A 15,603-nucleotide genomic window follows, 5' to 3' on the forward strand; every position below is an offset into this window, starting at 1 on the left:
AGACCAAAGTACATTAGTCTTATTGTCCCAATACTTGTCTTAGGAGATTCTATCTCTCCACTGGGAAAATAATCAGTTTCCTTGTTAAAAAGGGTTGAAATTCTCCCCTTTATGGGAAAAACAAAACCAAACAAACAACAAAAAATGCCCAGATGTATTGCTTCCTTCCCTATTAATATTAGCTAGTATATTGCATAAAACTAATGTACGTGCAATGTTGATTAAAAAGAATTGGCTAATGGTGAGAGTAAGAATAAAAATTTATTTATAGCCTGGGTTAGCTTTTAACAAGAGAAAATAGCTTGAGGTATACCATGTAACACTAGTGTCTGGCTACTATCAAACATGCTGCAAATATATAGTAACAGATATTGTGTGCAGTAAATTTATCTTTGTAGTAGAAACCTGATGTTGTTGCTATTCCCAGGGGCTAAGTTGAATTACATTATTACCGAGGCTGAGCTAACAGAGCTTTGCTTATAGTATACATACAGACAAGGCGGTTCTTCACAGAGAGGTGACCTCTGCTGTATTTTGGTTTCAGATTTCACAGGGACCCATTTCAAAGTTTTTAGCTTCAGTCCACACCCTGCTGGTAGCTAGCTATAAAACTCTCTTTGAAGTAAGTAAAAAAAAAAAAAAAAAAAAAAGTCTATCCTTTATTACTTTCATAAAGTCAGATAAAGGTCATTTGTTTACTCTTTTTGTGACTACACTGCTGCCACTGTTCCTTGTCAATATAATTGATACTTGAAAGATGGAACTAAAGCTACAAAATTACTGGTTGCAGTGTACAAATGCATAGTGTAAGTAATTAATTTTTTTTATGGCTCTTCTGTTTATTAGTTAACTTGGAGAATGTGCATGAGCATATATTTGTGCTAGGGAAGCTATTATCGTTGACATGGCATAATGTAGTGTGCTCCCTCCAAGGTTATTCCACCCTCTCTCCAAAGTTCTTTTTGTGTTTTTCTCTCTCTCTCTCCAAAACCAATTTAAAGAACCAAATTAAAGCCCTGTAATCCTGTTTAAGAGCCCTGTCAAATAAGAAGTCTGCATGTCACCGTTCCAATAAATATAATCACCTCTTTAATGCTGTCACTCCTCCCTTGGACTGATTTCCATCCGATTGAAATATTTGGGTTGTACATTACAGCCAAGCTAAAGGGGATATCCTGCTCTTCCCTCCTGGCCCTGTGGTCCTGCCTCATCCTCTCTTGGGTAAGGCCTGCCGCTTGCTGAACTTGTGCAATTCACTGTGAATTGCCACAGAAAAGCTCCTCTCCCCCTTTGATTGCATTGACTCTCTTTAATAAGTTGAATTAACTCAAGAGAGGGTTGAGTGAGCACTAGGGTGTGCACAAGGTGTTGAAGGCAGTGGGGAGAAGCAGGAAAAGGGGGGATGAGAAGTTGGGGCACTGTCAGTGCCAGGCTCAGGCAGACTCCAGCCCCTTGACCCTTGTGTGCTGATAGCTCTGCCTGCAGTGCTGGGAGGCAATGAAAACTGGACCTGGAAGGTGTCCTAAGCTGAGTCTTTGGCAAGGGGACTGACTGGTAGGACAGGAAGAATGATCAGATCATTTCTCTAGGCTTTATAATACAAGGTAGCAGCCCCCAGATTGTGAGGTTCCCACTTACCCTCCCAGGGCTCTCAGAATCTGAGGGGGAACAGTTGTGTTTAAAGGGAGATTCAGAAATGCAATGTTTTGGGAAAATGACGTATTTTCAGAAATATTTTAATTAAAATAATCTCAGCATGCTAGGTTGTGTGGCTCCTATATCCCAGCTCTGTGTGGCTGCCAGTCCTGTGGGGTGTGCTGGTCTTGGGTACTTGTTGCTTTCCCCAGCAGCCTTCCCTTGTCTCCAGAACCTGCAGGATCCATGCATAGCACACGATGCACAATTAAATTTTCTACAGTAAAATTCAAAGGGCTGCACTATTGAGTAGTGTGTACCTTTGCTTCTCTTATTTTTCCTTTATTTCATAAGTTATGTGTAAGAAGTGGAGGCTAAATACGACCGTAGGAGAACTTTATTACATCAAGTAGGCTACACTGTCTATATGTATAGAACAAATTCTTTCCTTGGTGAGAGGGAAGGGTGGGGCTGCTCTTGGTTCTTGTAATGAACTTCTGCATGTGTTTACAAGATAAACTTTAGATATAAAGAATTCAGAATTCCATTGAAGAAAATGTATACAAATAAGTTGCTTAGCATATCTCAGCGAGCTGCCCAAAATGCGTAATTCTAGCTTGCAGCCTCTTACATGCAGCCTCTTTGACAATGGCACTGCCTCTCTTCTCCTTCCATCCAGGTTCTCATCAGTTAAATGATGTGTGAGAAAACCTAGCGTTGCTAGAAACAAACTTGGCAGAAGAATTGTTTTAGAAGCGTAATGCTGAGTTCCTAACAGCAGAAAGCTCTTTGCTGTTGGAGTTGACTGAAATTGTTCCAGTGGGTGAGTGATACAAGTTCTCAGTGTGAATAGCTGTCCTGCAGATAGCACTTTATTGTCTTCAGTGCCAGGTCCTCCCAGCTTTCTCCTGCACCTCTCTTTTCCTTTTTTGTTTCTTCTCCTAGCTGTAGTGATGAATTGTCTTCCAAAGTTTGCATGTTCTCTGTTTCATATGATATGCAGGCTTCAGTGTAGAGACTTAAGGAGTCTTATCAAAGTAATACTGGCTCAGTCAGAGTAAAGATGCTTTAGTTAAATAGACTATGGCTGTGTTTAAAAATAACAGCTCTAGCTGTGTCAGCATGTTGGACGACCTGATACTGACTTCAACAGAAAGAGCTTCTGAAAATTGCTTTGCCTGTTGCAGTATTGCCCCAGTGTGAACTTGGTTTCTGTTGGCAGCATTTCAGTGTTAGATAAACCAAAACAGAACCCCAAAATTTTAAAAGTGAGTAGCCAAATAGCTTCAGAGAGAGCTTGTTGTAGTGGGCACCTTTTGAATGGACAAACAGGGACAGCAGCACTTTTGCTCTTGTTCACATTGTCAAAACAGCAGTGCCTGGATTTGGCTACAAACACCATCCTCATTTAGTTTTATTTAACTCATTTAGTTAGTTTTGGGTTCTCAGCTGTTTGATGTTCATAGTAAAAAGGTGATGTGGGCATCTTGCAGCCTCAGATCTGTGTGTGACTGCCATGCTTGCACACATGTAGCCTGTTGCTTTCTTGTAATAGTATAATGTGTGGAGGGGCTTTCTAGCAATTCCTGTGCAATTGTCTCATTTTGCCCTAGCCCTGGTGTATCTCTGACTTCTGCTGCCTTTCTCTTGCAAAGTACTGATGCTCTTAAAAAGTCTGATTAATGAGAAGTTTTTGAAAACACTTTGTGTATCTGATGTTTATTCTGTTTTTTACAGTTCTTGTCATGTGTGGGTTTTCTGTCCTTTTTTTGTTTCTTGGCAAGGAAGACAGTATTACATTCTTGTATCAAGAGGAAGAGTATTAAGCCTACTCATAAAAAGAAGATTTATTATCAAATGCAGTTTTTCATTTTGTCCACTGGAAATTTTTATTTTTTTTTTTTACTCTAACCATACCCAGATTACTGGCTTCATTCATACGGTCATTGTATCAAGTTTGGATGCTGTCTTTGTTAAATTACGGCTCCTGAGGGTTTTCTGTTACAGAGGTTTCTTCAGTCAGGGGAAATGAGGGTATAATAAAGAGGATTCAAGGACCGGACACAGTGATTCCATATAACTGAAACAAACAATGCCAGATTTGGCTGATGTTGGATTTTCCATCAAACTTTTTTATTGGCATTCATTCATTTTACTTGAAGCAGAGTTTAAAATTGAGGCAGTTTGAGTGCCTGAAGGATCTGAGAGACCAATAGCAGATTATTTGGGCAGTACTCTTAATAACTATATCCTATCTTCATGCATTTATTTTGAATTCTGGCTTACTCAGGAAGTTGCCTTGATTCAAATGCCATTAGAGCAGTAAATCCAACAGGAGACATCCAGATTCACTGAAAGGACTATCACTAAAGCCTGTCACAGACCTGACTGTGCCTGGGTTTTCTGGAGCACTGATTCCAAGCATTGAGCTCATGCTTAGTGAGAAGCAGTGCTGTTTTCTGGCAGAGTGAGTACCTGACCTTCATTTCTGTTGCCTCTCACTTTCTGCAACTCCCTTAGCTATTACTGGTATATTTTGTGTTTTACTAGAGTTATAAAATGTTATTAACTGTAATGTGTTAAAATAGGGATAAAATAATCATAATGCACTTCAGAATACAAGCAAATTTGCTGTGAAATTCTATAAATAAATGACTCTCATCCAGAAATACAGTGTGAAGCAAGAACGCAGGGTATGCCAGTAGCTTTCTCTCCTTCTCATGTTGAGCACTGCCAGAAGGGGAATGATGCTGAATCTGTTTTTCACGGCCTCTGCTATGCCAGAACATTAGTCTTTTGGGGTAGAGAGTGTGCACTACTGCTGTTTTCTGCAGATACTCCTCAAGGAGAGAGGAGGAGGAAAAAACATAGTATTAGTTTTGACATTTACAAACTAATAGATACTACTGTAAAGCTGAAGTGGAAACTGTAGCTGTTGTTTAAATGTTCTTTTAATTATTTTGGAATGCTTTAGGGTATTTTTCCCCATGCTTATTCTCAAAAACTTCTGTATCTTTGCACATTGGTGAAATTGGGTGCAGTGGTTGAATCCTACCCAGTACACAAAACTCTTTCCTCTTCACATCACTTTCTGCATGTGCTCTTCAATATACCATACTCAATTCTTTATTCATAGAATTCTAGGAGAAGCTTTCCTAATGTTCTTTCTCTTATTAGGGTTCAATAGCTTAGCTTTACCTTCCATTCCTGCATATTTTCTACCTTTAGTGGCTTAGAAATAAAAATGGTAAAAAATTAAAGCCCTTTACAGTGGCCTAGCATGTAGCACTTTGGAAGATGAAAACTGGATTCATCATGGAGCAGAAAGCTGTGTGTGACTTGAGTTTAGCACTTGCAGTGCATCAGCCCTGTGCATTATGGTCAAATTTATTGGACACAGTGTTTTTAGTCTATTTATGCCATATGTGATGCAGGAGGATTCTGTTTCATGAAAGAAAGAAAGAAAGCTGACAGAAGGAGTAAAACTACATATTGCCTCAAGAATAAAATTTTAGAAATAGTTCTCTGGATTCCAGCAATGGACATTACATAAGAAAGAAAAAAGTCTACCCTGAAGTGCCTAAGTTATTGAAGCATTTGTAAAAGTAGGATTTGTCTGTCTAGAAATTTATTGCAATGTCTACTTCTGACCAGAGATGACACGAGTATGGATGCTTTGTAAAGACTTACTCATCTACAGGAATCTGTGGGTTTTGAGGGTTGCAAGGTTGTGTAATTCAGTGTGAAAAACATAAAAGGTTGCAGGTAATATCTTCAAATTATTTATTTACCTTACAGTTGCGTGAAATTAAGTTTCCTGAGAGGTCTGAGTGACATTATTTACTGTAAGAGGATCTGATCTTGTCGTTGTTTGTTCTTTGTGGTAAACTGAAATAGCACAAACAACCAAAAGTGTGCAGTTGTGCAGCTTTCTAATTAGAGTGCTCTCTTCGGTGTATTTGATAGATCCTCGTTGGGGGGTGGTGGTTATAAAAGCAGAAAGTAGAACTGTCTTGGCTGTGAGATGCAGTGATTTCCTTGTAGCATCTTATGGGGAGGAGTTTGCACTGGACTTCGACCCACAGCTACTGAGACTTTCTCTTGAGCCACAGCTCTGTCTTTGGCTCAGCCCTGGAGGGAGCAGGAGGCATTCACAGCGCTATTTGTGGCCAGCTGAGGCTTTCCCCTTAATCACATTCCTGCTTTGAATTGCTGTTTGGAGAACTTGCAAAGGGTGCCGGAAGCCTTAAAACAAGGCAAGCTCAAGTTGGGCTTGGCTGGCTAATTAAGGTGCCCCAGCAGAGCAGTGAAAAGCACTCAGGTTATTTTGCCTGCATGCAGATTCTTGGTACAAGGGGCCTGGATCTCTGGGTCCTCTCAGCTCTGTGCAGATAACAACTCTGTTAATTCTCAGCTCATTATTCAGATTGCTGTTATATTTAAATATTCTGTCTGCTTTTTGGCTTAATCTCTGAGAAGATTTGGGCTCTGGGGTTTTAGGGTTTTTTCAAACTTTTTAACATGAGCTGTGTAAATGCTGCAGTATGTTATTTTTTCCCTTTTAAGATATTTTATCCCATGCTGATGTGACAGCTGTTCATGTTCACCCATCTTGGCAACAGTTAAAACCTTCATGTGGAGTAGTTGGCAACTAGTAGATGAATGAAGGTTTTGACATTTATTTATTAATGTGTCCAGTTCTCAAGCAATTCCATTTATTTGTCTTCCCTCTGAAGAAAAACAAATACACATCCTCATTTGTTTCTCCTACCCCTATCCATAGGTAAACTTCTCAAACTGGGGTTTCTTTTGTTTAAAGAAAATGCTTTGCTAGCAAGGCTTCTGTTATAAATAGTGGGTAAGTGCACCTACACATCAGGGCTCTCTTTTTGAGTGAGGCTGTAGCAGTTGAAGTTTGGAGGTAATTTTTAGATACCCTGCAGATGGACTGCATGTGGGCAGTCTCTCACCTGCATCACCCCCACAAACCAACGTAGCTGGAAGCACTTGGGTCAGAGCACAGCTGAACTCAAGAGTTGGACACTTCAGCAGCCTCTTTCAGTGGAAGAACCTTTTCCTCATGGAGCAGAAACAAGTGCTTTGCTCACCTCTGGTCTCAGAGTGTTTGTTTATCCATCTTCGCCTTCCTCTCTGAACAAGCCGCCAGGTCTAACCACACTTTAAATCAATCTCATTCCCCCACTAAAGACAGGGTTTATACAACCATATATATTTAATCCTGTTGAAAACTATTTTCAGAACAGATGTTTAAAGCTCTTATTAAATGTTGCTTGGGACATTGTAAATAGTTGTGTAAAATTCCAGTTGTCCCATCTTCCTTCCTCCATAGCAAGTAATTATGTACCTCTTGATTAGAAATTGGCTGGCTGTGAGAGGATTTTCAAATTTCAGCTCCATTCACATAATCTAACACAGAATTTCTTAGGTGAAAGCAGGACTTTCCTGTTTTGATTTTTATTTTTTTACTTTTTCATCATTTCATATGACCTTTTTAATACCTTGCTTGGAAAAGATAATCTAGATTAATCAAATACCTGAGCTTTACCAATAAATGTAGGTGCTCCTAAGTGGTGCTGTCCTCTGAAAGTTACTTAGTTTTATTTTTTAAAGGTCTAATCAGAAGGTAATTTGGGGAAAGGATTTGCTTTCTTTTCAACTGTTGGTTCTCAGTGATGTCACTGGTAGTTAACTAACCTAGCTTTTCAAGTATTTTCATTCCTTCAATAAATATATTGAATAAGGAATAGTCTCAGTAACCACTGAACATTTGGGGGGTTTACTAGTTTAACTTCATGTGATCATAGTTGTAGAGTGAGAGTAATGATTATAGAGAGTTTTTCTTAAGCATTGGATTCTCTATTCATATGAACTTGTCCGGTCTAATTCAGGAGTGTATTTGTTAAGAGCACTGTTCTTAATTAATTCAATACTTGGATATCAAATATGGTGAAAATCTCTTGGGTTCAGATGTGGAATGATGCAGTCAGTCTTTCTGTACTGTTTCTTTCCTGTTTTGAAAAGAGTTTGAGCTTTATTCTAATTTTTTTGAGGCTCTAGATAGGATTTTATAAATTAACAAGTATGAAAGAATGGAGTTCTTGTTCAGACTTTACTGATTTTGAATTTAAGACTTATCTGTTGTTTCTGTTCTTTTAGGTGGTTGCTCAGGGTTTTATCAGAATTAAACAACCTTTTATATCCTAAGCAATCCTGTAGTACACCAATTAAATCTTTATTTTATATTTTAATTGACTTATTGAGAGCTCTCTGAATTTGTAAGAGATTTCAAGGATGATATTATTCATCAGAAACTTTGGTATGTTTCAGTTGACTTTTAATTTTTTTTACTTAAAACACTACAAATAATTGCTTAGCATGCCTACAGTTTCCACAGTTATGCAAGCAGAGCTGCAGTAGCTATTTTTGCACTTTGAAAATCAAATTACAAGTCAGGTGCAGTCCTAGCTGAGTACTGTTGATAGGAAGGAAGCTCAGTCTAGACTTTGTTGTAACCTGCATTGTTGCCTTCTCACAGCTGGTATAAAGCTGCTACAAAGCAGGGTTTCCTCAGTAGCATGCTCAGGCTTTCTTTACAAGGTTGTGCTTGAATTATTTTTTGGTGGATTTGTGAAAGGGGAGGGCATGCAACTTTTTCAGTTCTAGGAAACATTTTTTGTGAGTTAGGAGACTTAGAGAAAACATAGAAAATGGGTGAGATTCACATAGAGAGAATTTTTCCTCAAACATTGGGTTCAGGATGTAGGCCACATCTGTAATCATGTTTTTAGAAATGAGTCCATATTAAATGGATTCTCTGCCAACAACATCTGGTTGCACTTTATGTACATGTTTTCTTTCGTAGGGAAAGCAAACCATATGACATAACCCCGGTCAGATAAAATGATTGTTTATAATACTTTGTTTATTTATATAGCACCACAAGATGAAATACATCTTCAGCTGAAAAACCTTGCAGCAGATTACCAAGGTGAGCAGATGACATTGCATTTCCAGATGGCTGGTCTGGGGCACTGTGTTGTATGGTTTATAAACCCTACTTAAAGGCATATAAAATTAATAGCTGAATTTGCTAATTGAATGGGGGCTAATAATTCCAGGTGCCTTCATGGGGAATGTCCCACACTCTGTAGTGGCACTGTGATGCTGGAAGTGCTCCTGGTGCATTGCATGGGGTCAGAAGGAGTGTTACTGTGCAGTGAAAACCTTCACAGACACAATGCCTTTTAGGACTGGCAGTAACCCTCTGGTAGTGGCCACTGCTATGAGTAAATTTTGAGAGCAGTGATTTGCTTTTGTTAAAATAGACAGCCCTGCAGTTGCTGTGCTGAACATGAATTGTTCAGACTCATTTCAGCAGGTTGGCCTTAACTGTGATCTTAGAAGTGCCTTCTTTGCTTACAAAACAAACTGTGGGGCTTGTAGTGGTCCAGCCTGGACTCACCTTTTGGGTTCTGCCTGGAAACAAGCCAAAAGATAAGAATTGGAAATACCTTGCAAACATCAGTGTGATATCCTGTATTGGATAATATTGGATAAGTGTTGGGCTGTGATGCCCTGGGAGCAGGGGGAGCTGCCCAGCGGGGTTTCAGCTGTTGGAATCCTAAACAGCAGATCTCAGCACGAGCCTGCCAAGGTATTGAAAGGTGGCAGCTGTGTCTTTGTCACATGAAAGTTGAGCCACCTGCAGCTGTAGAAAAAGCTGTAGATGGAGCCGTGCTTAACTGGGCATGGAGGGTACTGTACTCCTGAATCTGAGATATTTGGAAGGAGCAATTTCCACGTGGGCCAGCAGTTATTTCAGAAATAGCTTCATGTATCAAAAGCTCTATGGGAGTTTCTCTACCCTGCCAGACCTTGTGTGTCAGTAAGGAACATACTGGGGAGGGAGGCAAATGTCATCTGCTGCAGGGTTTGTTTCTTCCCTGAACAGGCTCCTATCAAATGTGCACAAGGAAATAGCATTTTGACAATTTGTACCCAGATAAAGTATCCTTGTGTGCTTCATGATCTTGACTGAGATCCAGGGTGTCTTTCATTTTGCATTTTTTAACTGATTATTCATACACTAAAGTTCCTTAGAATATGCAGTACTCAACAAATAATAATTCATTTAACTCTTCATTGCAACTGATTAACTTTTCTGTTAGCAGCATAACTTCCTTTTTTGAGTCAGCCAAAAAAATGACAGTGGTTTAGAATAGATATTTCTTGCATTACCCAAACAAACCAGAAAATTAAATATTGTGGCTGCTAGATCTTTTAAAATTAGGTACCCTAATTAACAGAGCTAAACATGACATAATTACTTAATGTAATTAACAGAATATCTATTACCTTTTTAGTTGCTAAGCTAAAAGGTTTTTACTCAAGTACAAGCTTTTGCTGTGCATGATGACCCTTTAAAGGCTTTTGGGACTCTGTCCAGCTGGCAGCTTGGCATTGCTGAGCAGATGTGGCTGGTCTCTGGAGAGCTGATCTCTACTGCTTAGCTTTATTAATTCCTGACATTCATATTGATCCGTGGGTCCAAACAAAAGTAAAGAGTCTCAGGTGGAAGTGGCATAATGTGTAGCTTCCTGTTGGCCTTTTCCTGCTTTTTTCAGGATATATTTTGGTATTATTAGTCTTAGCAGCTCTTATTTTGTTGTATGTGCATGTGCTTGTTTTACTGTTTCTTGGCTTCATATTCTGTTCTTGGTGATTCATAGAGCATCAAATTCACAGAAATCATGTTCTCAGCACTTTGGAAGAGCTTTCCAAATAATTCTGCATGCTGGTTGTTCACAGGAAGCAAGTGGGTGTGCTGGAAGAGCATTCAAGTTTCCCGAAAGTGCTCATGATCACTGAGGAACTGCTGTGCAGCTCCCTTCTGAGAAGCATTCTTCACTTCTTACAATTATTTAATAATTAAAATATTGAGGTTGGGAGGAAGTCCATTTTCCTGTAATAAGGACAGGTGGTGTTGAAAAAGCAATTGAAAATGTGTGTTGATTGACTGAATTTGTTTTTTCCCTGAGGTGTAATTTATATCCATAAAAAGCAAACCGTAGTAAGTTTGACAATAAACTCAAATTGCAAGTGACAGATTTTTTTCTTCATTTGGGGAGAGTTGTAATCAGGTGTTCTGTGCATGGGAAGTCTTTGTGGGCTGCCCATCAATATTATCATCACAATAGTAAAATGAAGTGGTTTTTTTTTTAAAAAATGTTTGTCAAATTGAAGAGTAAACATGAGGAGTTTATGAATAAGACGAGTGTGAGCAGACATTGGCATGTTGGAGGCACTGATCACAGGCAGTTGCAGACATGGTTCTGAAGGTTACAGGGGAGCATGCCAATGGGCTGTGGATTTCCCCCTTCAAACACATTTTGTCACAAATAAACATGGTAATTGCTGCAGCAAAGGCTCTGCACTAATGCACATGCTGACCTCATCCCAAGAAACACACAGCACTAGCCAATTTCTGATATAGTTTGGGAGAAACATTTATTTAAATACTTACTGAAAACAGATGTTTGGGAATTTTGTATATTAAAGGCTTCTAAAAAAAATTTAAAATCCTGAACTGTAATTATAGTAGCTGATATTTTATACCTTTCCAACCCTTGGCCTCTGAGGCCATGCTTTGATAATTTCTCCAAGGGAAGCACTTGCTGGTCAGACAGTAGATTCAGATTGAGACCACCCAATAGTCACTGGGTAGAAGTCATGGCAATATGTGTGTTTTCATTTAGTATAAACATTTTTAACTTAATGACTTCCTGTTTCTAAGGATGAGAATAATCTTGCTTAAAAAAGGAGGAGGAGGAATATTAAAACAGGAAACTTGTGTGCATGACTGCCCTTTGCTAGCAAGCCTATAGCCTGATGCAGACTTTAGAGAAAGCTCATGAGATGTTTTGATAATTGCAACTTGCAGTTCCTAAGGTATTTGTCAAATAGTTATGTTTGATTCCCTACAAAACACAAACTTGTGCATTTTGCCAACAGAAATGGACCAAGTAACAGGAGTTTGTTGAATGGAACAGTAAATGAGGAATGAGTTGATGTCCAGGAGAATAGAGACAGTGTTTTAAGTGGTGTCTTAATAAATGTTACACTGGACAGGATTTCTGTTTAAGTAGGTTACAAGTCCCTGTTTACGTTTTGAAACCGAGTCTGGATTGCCAGATATTACTATAACAGAGTAAAAAGAAAAGCTTAGCTAAAACCTCACTATTAGACTTGAATCACTAAAACATTCAACAAATTCAAGTTGAAGGTGTCTGTCCTAGTTTTGTTCACTTTCCTAACTGAGTTTGATGTACAAGTTCTCAGTGTGACTGCCTTGTAAAAGTGGCTGTTTTTTGCCTTGAGTTTGGCAGTTTCAGCAGTGGAAAAAAGTGAGTTGCAGAGATAGGTAAGGGTTTGTGTAAGCTGGCTGAGGTGCACATACTCAGGAAATCTTATAATTCTGTAATACTGTTTTATTTTAGACCTAGGTATGGATTAATTCTGCTGGCCTTCAACATGTATCTCATGTAGTCTTGCATCACCATTTAATGGAATGTTCTGTTTGATCAGCACATGTTCCCTTCCCTTAAGTAATTTTTGTTGAAGGGATCCAGGTGTGTGCAATAAATGCCTTTAGCTTAAGCTGAGGATCTTCTTAGAAATGCAGCTACTGAGAGGTGACGTTTTAAAGTCGTGCATTTATTTTCCTGTGTTGTTACTTTCATACATTTTCGTCATACCTTGAAACTAATATAACCACAACATGAAATTTAGTATCTTGTGTTTTATCTGTAAGTGGCAAAACGTGTTAGAAGGCAAAGCCCGGGTGGGAAATGAAGAATGGGAAAAGGAGAATGCTGCACCATACAGCAGACAAGCTTTCTTGTTGCACTTTGCAGTCACTGTTAGCCATAGTTGCCACTGAAATTCCTTATTTTCAGTTTCCAGCCTCAATTTCTTAAGCTGTGGAACTGTCTCATTAAAAGCCTAATCTCCCTTTAATAACATTGTCATGAAATAAGGTTTTACATTTGCTGAAATTTGTCTTAATAGCATGTGGGCAGTGGCCCAAGGAATTTTTTACTACCAGGCAATGAGGACAGCAGTGGTTTCTACTGCCTCCCTGGCATGTCTAACCAGGGCATTCTCATCTATTCAGTTTTAGCCTTTCCTTTGGTAGGTCACTTGATTTCTGCATGGTTTACTTGCTGTGTTAGGAAGAAGTAGGCTGAAGTGAAGAAAATCCTACCTCTTAAACATGGAGTGTATGCTAGGATTCATTCCCACAGCACTCATTAGGAAGTTAGTTGCTTGCTCTGGGTTTGGCTTTCTCCCTCTCTTAAGCTGGTATGTGCTCCTCAGCATAGGAGCTTTTGAGTACAGCCACACTTTGTGGACATTTTGGATACAAAACCAATCACACTTTGCTTGAATGAATGCAAAGCACTGAACAAGGTAATTTTTGCTTTTAGTGTTTCTAGCAGGGCAGTAAGAGGCAGCATCCTTCTGTTTGGAGAAATACAATTCATCTCTCCTGGAATAACTCACAGAGTATGTTTTGTGAGGAAGGGCTTTGAGGTTCAACAGGGAAAAAATGCTTCATTATTTTATATATATATATATATATTTATATATATATATCCCACTGATTACAGAAGGTAGTCTTAAGGAAGTAGTGTGTTTTTGCCAAACGAGACCAAAGTTACTTGATGTTTCCACATTGTGTTTACAGCTAAAACCATTGTTCTGATTTGCATTCAGAGTGATGCATGTGACAGGCCATTATCTGGATTATTCAATGTGTATAATTAGGCATTTACTTTCTTTCCTTTCAGAGTATCTATGCAGATTTTAAAAATTTGAAGTAAAAATTATCTGTGCACTTTGATACATCATTTGCATAATTAATTTGAGAGGTTGGTCACAAGGATTTGTTTTGAAGCTTTTGTGCCTAAGATAGGGTCCATTGATTTATGGATAGAGATGAGTATTGATGTGTCTTCTGCAGTGGAATAGCGTAGTGGAAATAATATCCCAGCCTGTGGGAATGTACTTGGGATTTCAGGGCTGGGCTCTCACCTCTGGCCTACAGGCAAGCAGTTTTAGAAGTAGACTCTTAACACTGAGGTTTTGAGGTGCACTGATGTTTTCCTTCTGAAAAGGAAAGCTCTGCAAAAAGAATTGTTGCTGCCTGAACCGACACAGCAAACCAAGCAGAGTTCCCTCTCAAGTTGAAATTAGCCTTACTCAAACACCTGTACTGAAATTCCTTCAGAAACATGTTATTTTCAATTCATGATCTAATTTTTATTGAATATAGAGGTTAGCACCTGGGTTCATATTGAAATGTGAATTTAGGATAATTTAAAAAAACTAACAACAAATCCTGTGTGTACTCGGAGAGAAATTGTGTTGCTGTGTTGTGAGAATGATGGATAACAAGAATTGTTTTCCCTCTTGCAGACAGGCACACGTGTGCAACCTCTGTTGCTAAGCAGTGGGTTATGTGGCTGGTTGATAGGAATGTTTCATTTCAAAGTGTACCACGTACCTCAGAAGTTTTAAGTTTTCCAAGGAATTCTGATTATTTTGGCCTGGAGGATCTGATCATCTGGAGTTCCCTGGTGGAGTGTCCTTCACGCCTGTCTGCATCCGTGTGTGTCGAGGGCAGCACCAGCTGGGGAGAACATCCAGAACAGCCCCATCCATCAGCTTGGAGAGCTGCTCTCCAAAGTCCAGTGCTCATCACTGCAGAGAAACCTGCTTGGCATTCGTGGTGTGGAAACCTCTCTTGAAAATCAGCACCTTTTACCTGACCCACTTTGAGTTCTTGGACAGAAAATTTTTCTGCCTTACTGGTTAAAGATTTGTTTTTCCTCTGAAAGAGGAACCACGAGATGTGGGCAGTCAGATTTTCTAAAAGTCACAGCAGAGCCCCTGCACGCATGAAGGAGTAAACTATATTAAGTGCCAGCTGTATTATTTTTAGTGTCTCTTCCTGCACTGCAGTTGAGAGGAGTAGGCTGGCAGCGGCTGGGAGCTGGTGCACATCCTGCTTACCCCTCTGTGCTCTGCCTCAAACAGATGAGTGCCTCACCAGCGAGGCTGCCAGTTAAATTGCTGGTTCACAATGCCAAAGATCCAATCCCTTAATCAGTTTGGAGGAATTTTGCTTCATGTGCCTTCTGCAGGTGATGCTGTTTGCTACAGAAGCAGCACAAACACAGAAATTTTGTCCCTTGGATTCTGCCCTGTTTCCTTAGAAACTAATTTCATACCATAGCTGCAGACTGAGCATCAAGTCACTTCTTGTTCTCTCTGTTAGAAACATGTAAAATCAAATTGAGGCAGACTAAGTGCAAATATATTAATCCTCACTTCTTGGCAGATTCTTCTTTGCAGCAGATACTCTCCTACTGATAATTTTTCAACTTGGATGCTCTAGAGAACAGGGCCCATTAGGCTGTGATTGCTATTCCTTTGATTAAGCTGTGAGCAGTTGTCACTGCTGGAAGTAAAACTTATTTTTAGTAGTTTGCATGAAACGTTCATCTTGTGTCTCAAGAAAAGGAAGTTCAGGATTGCCTAAATGTTTATTGTTCATGTCTTTAAAAAGAAAAAAAATAGTGTGAATTTTGGGGAAAATTTGAACAGCTTGAAATGGAAGGGGGAAGTCTTTTTTAGCAAAAGTATTGCTCAACTGATAACAGATCTCCTGGGGTTTTGCTTCTGATAAGTAATTTGGCTGTGCTTCCCTAAAGCAGAGATATGTTGCATCTTCACAACACTTCAGCTGCTTTTAATGACAAACCAGGTTTATTTGCACTGCTGGTCTTTGGTGAGTTTTGGAGATGAGGAAGAAAAACCTGTGAAGGCACAATGTTGAATTGTTCTAGAAACTGGCATCTACAAAAGAAAGAAAGCAGAATGTGA

The 15,603-nt window shown here is 39.3% G+C and overlaps 1 protein-coding gene across 3 annotated transcripts in view; it reads left to right on the forward strand.

The window, feature by feature from the left end:
- The window catches only part of ADD3 (adducin 3), a 92,435-nt gene that overhangs the window by 8,096 nt on the left and 68,736 nt on the right, over positions 1-15,603 (forward strand). For 2 of the 3 annotated variants that reach the window (XM_015633274.3, XM_015633277.3), the window contains exon 2: positions 2,315-2,458. The exons of the other annotated variant lie outside the window; for it this stretch is intronic. The gene's annotated coding sequence lies outside the window, so the exon portion shown is untranslated. The remainder of the gene's footprint in view (positions 1-2,314; positions 2,459-15,603) is intronic. 3 annotated transcript variants of the gene reach the window in all.

The sequence above is a fragment of the Parus major genome, chromosome 6 (genome assembly GCF_001522545.3).
Source record: "Parus major isolate Abel chromosome 6, Parus_major1.1, whole genome shotgun sequence".
In the NCBI taxonomy this organism is placed as follows: Eukaryota; Metazoa; Chordata; class Aves; order Passeriformes; family Paridae; genus Parus; species Parus major.